This window comes from Eurosta solidaginis, chromosome 4, assembly GCF_040869045.1.
Source record: "Eurosta solidaginis isolate ZX-2024a chromosome 4, ASM4086904v1, whole genome shotgun sequence".
Classification (NCBI taxonomy): Eukaryota; Metazoa; Arthropoda; class Insecta; order Diptera; family Tephritidae; genus Eurosta; species Eurosta solidaginis.
The window spans coordinates 64,525,741-64,539,533 of record NC_090322.1 but is presented as its reverse complement, the minus strand read 5'-3'; positions in this window follow the sequence as shown (position 1 = coordinate 64,539,533).

Below are 13,793 nucleotides of genomic sequence, written 5' to 3'. Positions count from 1 at the left end.
AAGATAACATATTTTATTTTTCCACGGCCATTTTAAAAATATTTTATATAAAAGTGGGCGTAGTCCTTATCCGATTTCGTTAATTTTTCTTCGAAGCATTCCTCATAGTAGAGACAACCTCTCTGCCGAATTTTTAACACGCTTTTATTAGCTTGGCCTGTATGTAATGGAATCTTTGAGCTTAATTTTCACCGGTTTCTAGAAGTCTGATTAATTTGAAACTGTGCATACGTATCAAGGGCCGATGACAATGCATTAATGTGATGGTGTGGTGATATAAGGTCAATTGCCATAAGGTCAATTGGCCTTATTACCACTTTGAATGGCCATAAGTTTGATTGAAAGTTTGCACACATATCAAGGCTCGATGACAATTCATTAATGTGATGGTGTGTTGACATCAGGTCAACGGCCATAAGGTCAGTTGGCCTTATTACCACTTTGAATGGCCATAAGTTTGATTGAAACTTTGCACACATATCAAGGCTCGATGACAATGTATTAATGTGATGGTGTGGTGACATAAAGTCAACGGCCATAAGGTCAATTGGCCTTATTACCACTTTGAATGGCCATACGTTTGATTGAAACTTTGCACACGTATCAAGGCTCGATGACAATGCAATAATGTGATGGTGGGGTGACATAAGGTTAACGGACATAAGGTCAATTGAACTTATGACCACCCCAAATGGCCATAGATTTGAAACCATGCACATAATGCGAAAAGCGCATTCCTTTATTAATGATAGAAGTGGATGCATGGCACATCTGAAGCTCTTTTTATACCTTTCATGAAAATGAAATGGTATATTAATTTCGTCACGAAACCCAAAATTGTAAGTCCTTAAAGGAAAGAGATAGACCCAACATTAAGTATACCGAAATAATCAGGTTGAAGAGCTGAGTTGATTTAGCCATGTCCGTCTGTCCGTCTGTCTGTTTGTATGCAAACTAGTCCCTCAATTTTTGAGATATCTTGATAAAATTTGGTGAGCGGGTGTATTTGGGTGTCCGATTAGACATTTGTCGGAACCGGCCGTATCGGACCACTATAGCATATATCCTCCATACAACCGATTTTTCAGAAAAAGAGGATTTTTGTCATATCTTACTCAATTTAACAGATTGAAGCTTCAAACTTCACCATATAATTTCGTATATTGCACATATTGCTGCCTGAAAAAATTGATGAGATCGGTCGTATATATAGTATATATCCCCCACAGCCGATTGTTCAGATAAGAAACTTTTCGTAATTACTGCCCTATTTTAAGAGCTAGAGGCTTCAAATTTCAACGAATGCTTACGTATATGGCATATATTGTTGTCTGAAAAAATCATAGAGATCGGTTGTATATATAGTATATATCTCATTCAACAGATTGTTCAGATAAGAAACTTTTCGCAATTTCTACTCCATTTTAACAGCTATAAGCTTCAAATTTCACCGATTGCTTACGTATATAGTATATATTGCTGTGTCAAAAAATCATAGAGATCGGTGATATATATAATATATATATGATGGTATATATAGTATATATATAGTATATATATATTTTTTTTTGCGATTTCTGCCCCATTTTAACAGCTAGAAGCTTCAAATTTCACCAAATGCTTACGTGTATAGCATATATTGATGTCTGAAAAAATCATTGAGATCGGTGGTATACATAGTATATATCTCATACAACCGATTGTTCAGATAAGAAACTTTGCGCAATTTCTGCCCCGTTTTAACAGCTAGAAGCTTCAAATTTCACCAAATGCTTACGCATATAGCATATATTGTTGTCTGAAAAAATCATAGAGATCGGTGGTATATATATTATATACTTCATATAAACTGTCATTTTTGGCCCTTTTTTACGGCTATAAGCCTCAAAATTCATCAAATTTCATCAAATAGTTACGTTTAGGTCATATATTTTTGAAAAACGTGATTCGTAGTCATAGCTTTTACATGCAGGCCACAAAAAACGTGAAGCTTTGCATCCTCACACAAAGTACCTACCTATTTTTATACCTTTCATGAAAATGAAATGGTATATTAATTTCGTCACGAAACCCAAAATTGTAAGTCCTTAAAGGAAAATAGATAGACCCAACATTAAGTATACCGAAATAATCAGGTTGAAGAGCTGAGTTGATTTAGCCATTTCCGTCTGTCCGTCTGTCTGTTTGTATGCAAACTAGTCCCTCAATTTTTGAGATATCTTGATAAAATTTGGTGAGCGGGTGTATTTGGGTGTCCGATTAGACATTTGTCGGAACCGGCCGGATCGGACCACTATAGCATATATCCTCCATACAACCGATTTTTCAGAAAAAGAGGATTTTTGTCATATCTTACTCAATTTAACAGATTGAAGCTTCAAACTTCACCATATAATTTCGAATATTGTACATATTGTTGCCTGAAAAAATTGATTAGATCGGTCGTATATATAGTATATATCCCCCACAACGGATTGTTCAGATAAGAAACTTTTCGTAATTACTGCCCTATTTTAAGAGCTAGAGGCTTCAAATTTCAAAGAATGCTTACGTATATAGCATATATTGTTGTCTGAAAAAATCATAAAGATCGGTGGTATATATAGTATATATATGGTGGTATATATAGTATATATATATATAGTATATATATATATATTTTCGCAATTTTAGCCCCATTTTAATAGCTAGAAGCTTCAAATTTCAACGAATGCTTACGTATATGCCATATATTGTTGTCTGAAAAAATTATAGAGATCGGTTGTATATATAGTATATATCTCATTCAACCGATTGTTCAGATAAGAAACTTTTCGCAATTTCTACCCCATTTTAACAGCTATAAACTTCAAATTTCACCGATTGCTTACGTATATAGTATATATTGATGTCTCAAAAAATCATTGAGATCGGTGGTATATATAGTATATATCTCATACAACCGATTGTTCAGATAAGAAACTTTGCGCAGTTTCTGCCCCATTTTAGCAGCTAGAAGCTTCAAATTTCACCAAATGCGTACGTATATAGCATATATTGTTATCTGAAAAAATCATAGAGATCGGTTGTATATATATTATATACCCCATATAAACTGTATTTTTTTGCCCCTTTTTACGGCTAGAAGCTTCAAAATTCATCAAATTTCATCAAATAGTTACGTTTACGTCATATATTGTTGAAATACGTGATTCGTAGTCATAGTTTTTACACGCAGACCACAAAAAACATGAAATTTTGCATCCTCACACAAAGTACCTAGGGGAGGACGGGGCACATTTGACAATTTCACAAAAAGGTCTTATATTTTGTACATAACAAAATATATTCAGAAAAAAATTAATATCGTCAAAAGCACCTGGCTTTAAACATTCTATAATGAAAATACAAAATTTGAAAAAAAAGCCTAGTTAATTTTTATATGTTTTTAAAGAAAACATATATAATATGTCAAATGATCCCCAGCCTGGGGCACATTTGACTTTTGCGGGGGCACATTTGACAAGCATATTTTTTATGGTGTTTTCTCGGCTTAAACATTATTCGGACCTTGTTTAAATTAAACTAATGCTTTATAATTTGTTTTTTTTTTTTAATATTTTATTGATATAACAGTCATCGTAGGTATTTGTACTTATTGAAGCTTATGATATGATATTAATCTTTGAAGAAATAAACTAAAATTTGTAAGCCTTCGAATATGAAAAGTCATTTTATATAGAAACGATCAAAATTAACCTCGAACAAATATTTGGTGCTGCTGCGAGAAGTTGAAGCCGGGTTATCGGGAGTCGGAAGTTTAAACTCAATTTCGTTCCTAAGTGTTATAGAGATGTCTTCCACCATTGGTTTTATAAAAACCCAGTTGTCTGGAGATAGTCTACGCAAATAATTAATATTGTAGTAGTGTGAGTGAAGGATTTTGCTCCAAAAATCCATACAGCCAGCTTTCTCCAGCCGTTTTGTTAGTTACCCAAATAGATGGGCATGGTATGTTATTAGCGGCCACATATTCGTAAACAAACCTTTTGAATATATTGTAAGATAATCCATATGCATAAAACGCACACTTCTTAGCATATTCGACTAATTGTTCCTCGTGAAATTTCGTTAGCGTTTGATGACTTGTGTATTTGGAGTGATAAACGAAATTCTCATCACTGCTACTATCATTTCCAGAGTCCGAATCGTTCCTTAAGGGATCTTTTTTCTTCATTCGCATAATCAAAGTAGTCCTTTTTAATGTATACTTTTCCGCTGCCGACGTGGCTGTCTCGCGCTTATGCCTTATGTCTGCAAGGACTTTTTTCATATCATCCTCATTTATTTGGGAACGGTTGGTCTTTTTTTTGTAGTTGCGAACCATTGCTAAAATAACACTAAACGTGAAAATTTTTGTTGGGCACTTCTCTTATTAAACATATTTTTTTTTCGTGGGGAATATTTGATATTTGTCAAATGTGCCCCTTCTGCTAAAGTCAAATGTACCCCATTCTACTTACCGTGTTGTTTCTTTTTATTTGGTAAAACGTATTCCACTTCAGAAAAAATAACAATTATATTTCAATACACACACGAAGAGAGTAAGCACTTTCATAGGGTGCTATAAAACAACGTCTTTTATTATCTGAAAGAGAGCTTACACCCGATATACCAAAAGTTACCTTTGCGATCGCGGAAATATAAAAACACGTGTTACTCCGATATGCACTGTAATACAATACTGATTTTTTTTGACGTTTACTTTCGCCACAAGAGGCCGCTTCCCTCATCCTTACATTTTTACTAAAGGTGCATGTACATGCTGCAGAGGCTGAAGTCAAATGTACCCCAGTGTCAAATGTACCCCGTCTTACCCTACCTATTTTTTATTTTATATTTATCTTAAAAATCGTTTAGGAATGTAGATCTGTTCATTATATATTTCTTATCTTATACATCCGATTATTCGGAGATTACGAACGGCATAAGATTATTGCTCAGCCCCATTCATGAAAGGTATGAAGTCTTCGGCACAGCCGAAGACAGTCCTGTCCTTACTTGTTTAACACGTTTTTATTACCTTGCCTGTATGTAACGGAATCTTTGAGCTTAATTTTCACCGGTTTCTAAAGTCTGATTAATTGTAAACGTTGCATACGTATCAAGGACCGATGGCAATGCATTAATGTGATGGTGCGGTGACATAAGGTCAATGGCCATAAGGTCAATTGGCCTTATTACCACTTTGAATGGCCATAAGTTTGATTGAAACTTTGCACACATATCAAGGCTCGATGACAATGCATTAATGTGATGGTGTGGTGACATAAGGTCAACGGCCATAAGGTCAATTGGCCTTATTACCACTTTGAATGGCCATAAGTTTAACTTAAACTTTGCACACATATCAAGGCTCGATGACAATGCTTTAATGTGATGGTGTGGTGACATAAGGTCAACGGCCATAAGGTCAATTGGCCTTATTACCACTTTGAAAGGCCACAAGTTTGATTGAAACTTTGCACACGTATCAAGGCTCGATGACAATGCAATAATGTGATGGTGGGGTGACATAAGGTTAACGGACATAAGGTCAATTGAACTTATGACCACCCCAACTGGTCATAGATTTGAAACCATGCACATAATGCGAAAAACGCATTCCTTTATTAATGATAGAAATGGATGCATGGCACATCTACGAAAGAGCATACTGAAGCCCTTTTTTAACACGCTTTTATTAGCTTGGCCTGTATGTAACGGAATCTTTGAGCTTAATTTTCACCGGTTTCTAAAGTCTGATTCATTTGAAACTTTGCATACGTATCAAGGACCGATGACAATGCATTAATGTGGTGGTGTGGTGACATAAGGTCAATGGCCATAAGGTCAATTGGCCTTATTACCACTTTGAATGGCCATAAGTTTGATTGAAACTTTGCACACATATCAAGGCTCGATGACAATGCATTAATGTGATGGTGTGGTTACATCAGGTAAACGGCCGTAAGGTCAATTGGCCTTATTACCACTTTGAATGGACATAATTTTGATTGAAACTTTGCACACATATCAAGACTCGATGACTATGCATTAATGTGATGGTGTGGTGACATGAGGTCAACGGCCATAAGGTCAATTGGCCTTATTACCACTTTCAGTGGCCATAAGTTTTATTGAAACTTTGCATGCGTATCAAGGGTCGATGACAATGCATTAATGTGATGGTGTGGTGACATAAGGTTAACGGCCATAAGGTCAATTGTGAATTAAATTATTATATTAAAATATTCATAATATTCATATTATAATATATTATTACATTAAAATATTCATAATAAAATAAAAAATAAATAATAAAATAAAAAAAATAAAAATTAAAAATAATAAATAATAAAATAATAAATAATAAAATAAAAATAATGAATAATAAAATAAAAATGCAATAATGTGATGGGGTTGGATTCATCCATGGACCACTGGCGTTTCGAGGTTTCATCACTCTCGACTAAAACTTTTACAATTATTTGAACTAAAAAACTAAAAGTAAATAATAGTTTAAATAAATAATAGTTTAAAAAACTAAAAAACACGCTTTTATAACAAACCGAACTAAAAAATAGAAAATAATTTTCAATTAAAAAGAGTTTATATAACAGTAGTAGAAGGTCAAACAATCGTTTATAGTTAGTCACCTCAAAATAAAATTATAATAAAATTTAAGTTATTAACAGAATAATTTAATTCACAGTAAAAAGCGTGGGGTGCTTGATATTGAATGTTACAATCATTCTATTGGCAACTATCTGAGAGGAAAGATATGAAATGTAGTCAAATGCACCCCACGCTTTTTACTCTGAATTAAATTATTCTGTTAATAACTTAAATTTTATTATAATTTTATTTTGAGGTGATGAACTATAAACGATTGTTTAACCTTCTGCTACTGTTATATAAACTCTTTTTAATTGAAAATTATTTTCTATTTTTTAGTTCGGTTTGGTATAAAAGCGTGTTTTTTTAGTTTTTTAAACTATTATTTATTTTATGATAAGTTTAACGGTGTTTGGTTTATGATTAATATATGTAAAATTGATTTTATCCAAAGTGGGCAGTGGCACGCCCAGTCTGAATATCAGTCCACACATCAAATTTCGACATTCCAGGTGTATTATTTACTAAATTATCAGGTTTGTTGTGTTTTTCAAAATGGTATATATATAAAAAGTCGTTCATTTAAAATAGCGATGAGAGATGAGTGCCAAGTAACTCATATACCAAATTTTAATAGGATATCTCAATATTTACTCAAGTTATCGTGTTTACAGACAGACGGATGGACAGACGGACGGACATTGCTAAATCGATTCGCTTATGCCTTTACGATCAACCGTTGTTTTACCAAAGTTAATATACTGTGTGTGCAAAGCACGCTGAGTATAAAAATTAGCTACAGCATTAACATTATAGACTGAGATCAAAGATTTTATTTAGAATTACTTTTGATTATGTTAGGTTAGGTTAGGTTGATGTGGATGCCCGAGGGCACACTTAGGCCAGTAGTATTAGGCCCGTTGTGATACCACGAAAATACACCGTTACCTTGCCTCTTCAAACCATTTTGAGGACCTGATAAAAGCTACCACAATCTGGCTCAAATTATCTAGAAATGGAGCACCCAGAAAGCGCTGCCGTACTCCGCTTAGTGCTGGGCAGTTGCATATCAATTGAACCGCCGTTTCCTCCTCATCCTCTTTACAACTCCTGCAGCATCGACGATAAGGCGCTCCTAACCTCTCGGCATGCTTACTTATGAGGCAATGACCAGTTTATCCCCCCACAGTCCTGTCCTTACTTGTTTAACACGCTTTTATTACCTTGCCTGTATGTAACGGAATCTTTGAGCTTAATTTTCACCGGTTTCTAAAGTCTGATTAATTGTAAACGTTGCATACGTATCAAGGACCGATGGCAATGCATTAATGTGATGGTGCGGTGACATAAGGTCAATGGCCATAAGGTCAATTGGCCTTATTACCACTTTGAATGGCCATAAGTTTGATTGAAACTTTGCACACATATCAAGGCTCGATGACAATGCATTAATGTGATGGTGTGGTGACATAAGGTCAACGGCCATAAGGTCAATTGGCCTTATTACCACTTTGAATGGCCATAAGTTTAACTTAAACTTTGCACACATATCAAGGCTCGATGACAATGCTTTAATGTGATGGTGTGGTGACATAAGGTCAACGGCCATAAGGTCAATTGGCCTTATTACCACTTTGAAAGGCCACAAGTTTGATTGAAACTTTGCACACGTATCAAGGCTCGATGACAATGCAATAATGTGATGGTGGGGTGACATAAGGTTAACGGACATAAGGTCAATTGAACTTATGACCACCCCAACTGGTCATAGATTTGAAACCATGCACATAATGCGAAAAACGCATTCCTTTATTAATGATAGAAATGGATGCATGGCACATCTACGAAAGAGCATACTGAAGCCCTTTTTTAACACGCTTTTATTAGCTTGGCCTGTATGTAACGGAATCTTTGAGCTTAATTTTCACCGGTTTCTAAAGTCTGATTCATTTGAAACTTTGCATACGTATCAAGGACCGATGACAATGCATTAATGTGGTGGTGTGGTGACATAAGGTCAATGGCCATAAGGTCAATTGGCCTTATTACCACTTTGAATGGCCATAAGTTTGATTGAAACTTTGCACACATATCAAGGCTCGATGACAATGCATTAATGTGATGGTGTGGTTACATCAGGTAAACGGCCGTAAGGTCAATTGGCCTTATTACCACTTTGAATGGACATAATTTTGATTGAAACTTTGCACACATATCAAGGCTCGATGACTATGCATTAATGTGATGGTGTGGTGACATGAGGTCAACGGCCATAAGGTCAATTGGCCTTATTACCACTTTCAGTGGCCATAAGTTTTATTGAAACTTTGCATGCGTATCAAGGGTCGATGACAATGCATTAATGTGATGGTGTGGTGACATAAGGTCAACGGCCATAAGGTAAATTGGCCTTATTACCGCTTTGAATGGCCATAAGTTTGATTGAAACTTTGCACACGTATCAAGGCTCGATGATAATGCAATAATGTGATGGTGGGGTGACATAAGGTTAACGGCCATAAGGTCAATTGTGAATTAAATTATTATATTAAAATATTCATAATATTCATATTATAATATATTATTACATTAAAATATTCATAATAAAATAAAAAATAAATAATAAAATAAAAAAAATAAAAATTAAAAATAATAAATAATAAAATAATAAATAATAAAATAAAAATAATGAATAATAAAATAAAAATGCAATAATGTGATGGGGTTGGATTCATCCATGGACCACTGGCGTTTCGAGGTTTCATCACTCTCGACTAAAACTTTTACAATTATTTGAACTAAAAAACTAAAAGTAAATAATAGTTTAAATAAATAATAGTTTAAAAAACTAAAAAACACGCTTTTATAACAAACCGAACTAAAAAATAGAAAATAATTTTCAATTAAAAAGAGTTTATATAACAGTAGTAGAAGGTCAAACAATCGTTTATAGTTAGTCACCTCAAAATAAAATTATAATAAAGTTTAAGTTATTAACAGAATAATTTAATTCACAGTAAAAAGCGTGGGGTGCTTGATATTGAATGTTACAATCATTCTATTGGCAACTATCTGAGAGGAAAGATATGAAATGTAGTCAAATGCACCCCACGCTTTTTACTCTGAATTAAATTATTCTGTTAATAACTTAAATTTTATTATAATTTTATTTTGAGGTGATGAACTATAAACGATTGTTTAACCTTCTGCTACTGTTATATAAACTCTTTTTAATTGAAAATTATTTTCTATTTTTTAGTTCGGTTTGGTATAAAAGCGTGTTTTTTTAGTTTTTTAAACTATTATTTATTTTATGATAAGTTTAACGGTGTTTGGTTTATGATTAATATATGTAAAATTGATTTTATCCAAAGTGGGCAGTGGCACGCCCAGTCTGAATATCAGTCCACACATCAAATTTCGACATTCCAGGTGTATTATTTACTAAATTATCAGGTTTGTTGTGTTTTTCAAAATGGTATATATATAAAAAGTCGTTCATTTAAAATAGCGATGAGAGATGAGTGCCAAGTAACTCATATACCAAATTTTAATAGGATATCTCAATATTAACTCAAGTTATCGTGTTTACAGACAGACGGATGGACAGACGGACGGACATTGCTAAATCGATTCGCTTATGCCTTTACGATCAACCGTTGTTTTACCAAAGTTAATATACTGTGTGTGCAAAGCACGCTGAGTATAAAAATTAGCTACAGCATTAACATTATAGACTGAGATCAAAGATTTTATTTAGAATTACTTTTGATTATGTTAGGTTAGGTTAGGTTGATGTGGATGCCCGAGGGCACACTTAGGCCAGTAGTATTAGGCCCGTTGTGATACCACGAAAATACACCGTTACCTTGCCTCTTCAAACCATTTTGAGGACCTGATAAAAGCTACCACAATCTGGCTCAAATTATCTAGAAATGGAGCACCCAGAAAGCGCTGCCGTACTCCGCTTAGTGCTGGGCAGTTGCAGATCAATTGAACCGCCGTTTCCTCCTCATCCTCTTTACAACTCCTGCAGCATCGACGATAAGGCGCTCCTAACCTCTCGGCATGCTTACTTATGAGGCAATGACCAGTTTATCCCCCCACAAGTGTGGAAATAGTATCCCTACTTAGGTTGTACACGTGACGTGATTTTTTAGGATCCCATTTAAGACCGGATTCCTTTGCAGTGTCGGGTAGTCTGAAGGAGAGCTGGAGGTCAAGGTCCCTTGAGTATACTCCACCTCCAACTCTACCGTTTAGCTTAGAGGCGTCCGTGTATATGGAAATTCTGCTGTCAATAGCAAGGCACCTATCCGACTCCGTCCAGTCATCCCTACTGACAATGTCTTAAAGTGGTTTCCGCAATTGCTGAGGTCGCACAGCGATCAGCGCTTGGAGGAAGAAAATCGCTAGGCGTTGTTCTAAGAGCAACGCTTATGCTGATTACGCAAAAAGTTTAGGTTTGACGCCTTGCTCAAGGCTGGCCACCATACGACTATCCCATACAGCAGTATGGGTCTTGTAATCGCGGTATAAATCCATCTGCTTATGTTGGGGGCGAGGACCTATTTTTTGCCAATGGCACTTTTACAAGTATATAATGCAATGTACGCCTTCTTTTGTCGCTGAATGACGTTGTCCTTCCAGTTCAGCTTTTTGTCCAAAACTACGCCTAGAAATTTGGCCTTATCCGCCAGGCTTAGGCGCACCCCATTTAGTTCTGGTAGGTTTAACGATGGTACTTTGTATCGTTTGGTATATAAGACAAGCTTAACTTTATCGGAATTGACGCAGAGTCCACATCGGGAGGCCCATGGGGAAACTTCTCGCAATGCTACCTTGCCTCTTTAACCAGTAGAGGAGAAAGGGCAGCACCCTGGGGCGACAAAGCGTGTTATATCCACCTTCCCCAGTGAGGAAAGCACTTTTCTTCCCTTGAGCAGTTGATCAATCAGTCCCACTAGGGGTCTATTTACATCCAAACCCGTTAAAGCATTTTTAATGGCGTTTAGACTGATATTGTTGAATGCTACTTCAATGTCTAGGAAGGCCACAAAACAATCCTTTTCCAACAAGGACGTTTCGATAGTAGAGACTGGGCTGCGTAGCGCAGTTTCCGCAGTTTTCCCTTTGGTGTACGCGTGTTGATAGCCAGAAATGAGGTTCGTATCAACATTGGTAGGGTCTTGGGTACTAAGGACGAAAGACTGATAGGTTTGTAGTCCTTCGGCTCGTAGTGAGAGCAGGGACAATCCCATCTTGTCCCTCAGCCTTAAAACTTTTAACTGCCCACCTAACCATTTCCTCAGTGATGGGTATATTTACAGCTTGGTTTGCTGCAGGTACTTCAGGTGCGTTGGGCATGTTTCCCGGGAAATATGTATCCAAGAGCAGTTCTACGGGTTCCCCTTCTGTGCTGGTCCACGTGCCATTTGGTCTCCGTAGAAAGGGCTGCAGGCCTGTAAAATACTGCTATCAGAACTGCCACGGGATGGCTCCTTATGACTCCTGAACATCACCTACATAGTAAAGAGCACAAAGAAATGCTGAACAGGCAGGTTTTTAAACTGTCACAAACCGGTATACCTTAGCAAAGCACCGCTTGTCCTAATCCCGCCTCCAAGAGGGTTTAAGGAACATCTCCATTTACACTATGATGAGAACCAGCACCGTTTGATCCATACAAGCATAAGAAGGCCCTAAGCAAAATTCACACAAAATCGGTAAACTCCTTTGCCAGGACGCGCGCGGTGAACCCTGTTGACAATATACAATATCCTACTCTTGCAGAAGAAGACTAGCAAGGGAGACACGAGTCACCCTGGCCCAACTTCGTTCTGAATACTGTAGCAGCTAAACTCTTACTTATCCAGGATCAACCTCGACATACGAAATGTATGTCCTGCATGCGATGTGTCCCCACATGACACCAACCATCTTTTCAAACGTAACGTCGAACCTACGACCGTGACGCTTTTGACAGGTCCAGCGCAACGAGTACTGTCCTATCGTGGGGTTTTTAATTTAATCCGCAATTTAGTTGCGTATTAATGACGTTTAGCGCGGTGGTAGTGCTATGTAGTTTTCGAGAACCATGCTGATGTTTGGAAAGACTCAAATTTGCAGTGAAATAGGGACGCAGAATGTCTTCAAGTGTCTTGGCTACTGGCGGTAGGAGAGATATCGGATGATAAGATTCTTCTATACAAGTTGGTTTCCCATGCTTTAATAACGGAACCACCCTAGCCATTTTCCATTTTTCGGGGAGAACGAAGGTGGACGGGACAGGTTGAAGACATGCGCTAGATAATTAAATCCCTCTTTACTAGTTTTTTAAGCATCGGCACGGCTATACCATCTGGGCATACTGCTTTAGATGGTTTAGCATGAACGGTGGCATCTTCAACCTCTATGGCGGTGATGGTAATTGGAGACGCATTACATATTGCCGGCAGAAAGCGCTCGCGCATTTTTTCGCATCCGGCAGCACTTTATCGCCGAAGGCGATGGAGATTTTGTCATTGTGTTTATTCGGGTTCGATAGGGACATTACGGTGGACCATAGCTTACCTACACCGGCAGAGGTTACAGTTCTTTAAGTGCCCCTCCCATTTCGCCCGCTTGTGTTCATCCACTAGCAATCTGATGCGTTGGTTTATATCTCTTATTTGGGGGTCGCCGGGGTCGTGTTGTCTTATAAGGTCACGTACTCTCGCTACAGTTGCGGCCTCCGCTGGAAAGTGTGGCGGATTTCCTGGATTCTTCCGGCGGGAATAACACGAGCCGAAACGGAATCAATTACCTTGTAGAAAGCACGCTCCCCTTGACGGGCATCGCTCGGTATAGGGAGGGCAGCAAAACGGCCTTTATCTCGTTATGGTCCGCAACTGTTGAAACTGCCATTTTCCTTGGACGTCCGTTGGAGGACGTTCATGTAAGGGGTCGCGCCCATTGAATGGGACGAAGCACTGTTAACACAACAGCATCTACTTTCCTGCCAGAGACTCCGGGCCTGGTGGAGATGAAAACTAGTAATATATAGTTTAAAAAACTTAAAAACACGCAAATCTGGTGCCGTGTTATTGATAGCACCCTTGTACAGAGGTTCGTGTCTCCGCTATTAACACAACTCGTTTTATAGAGATATTTAACCA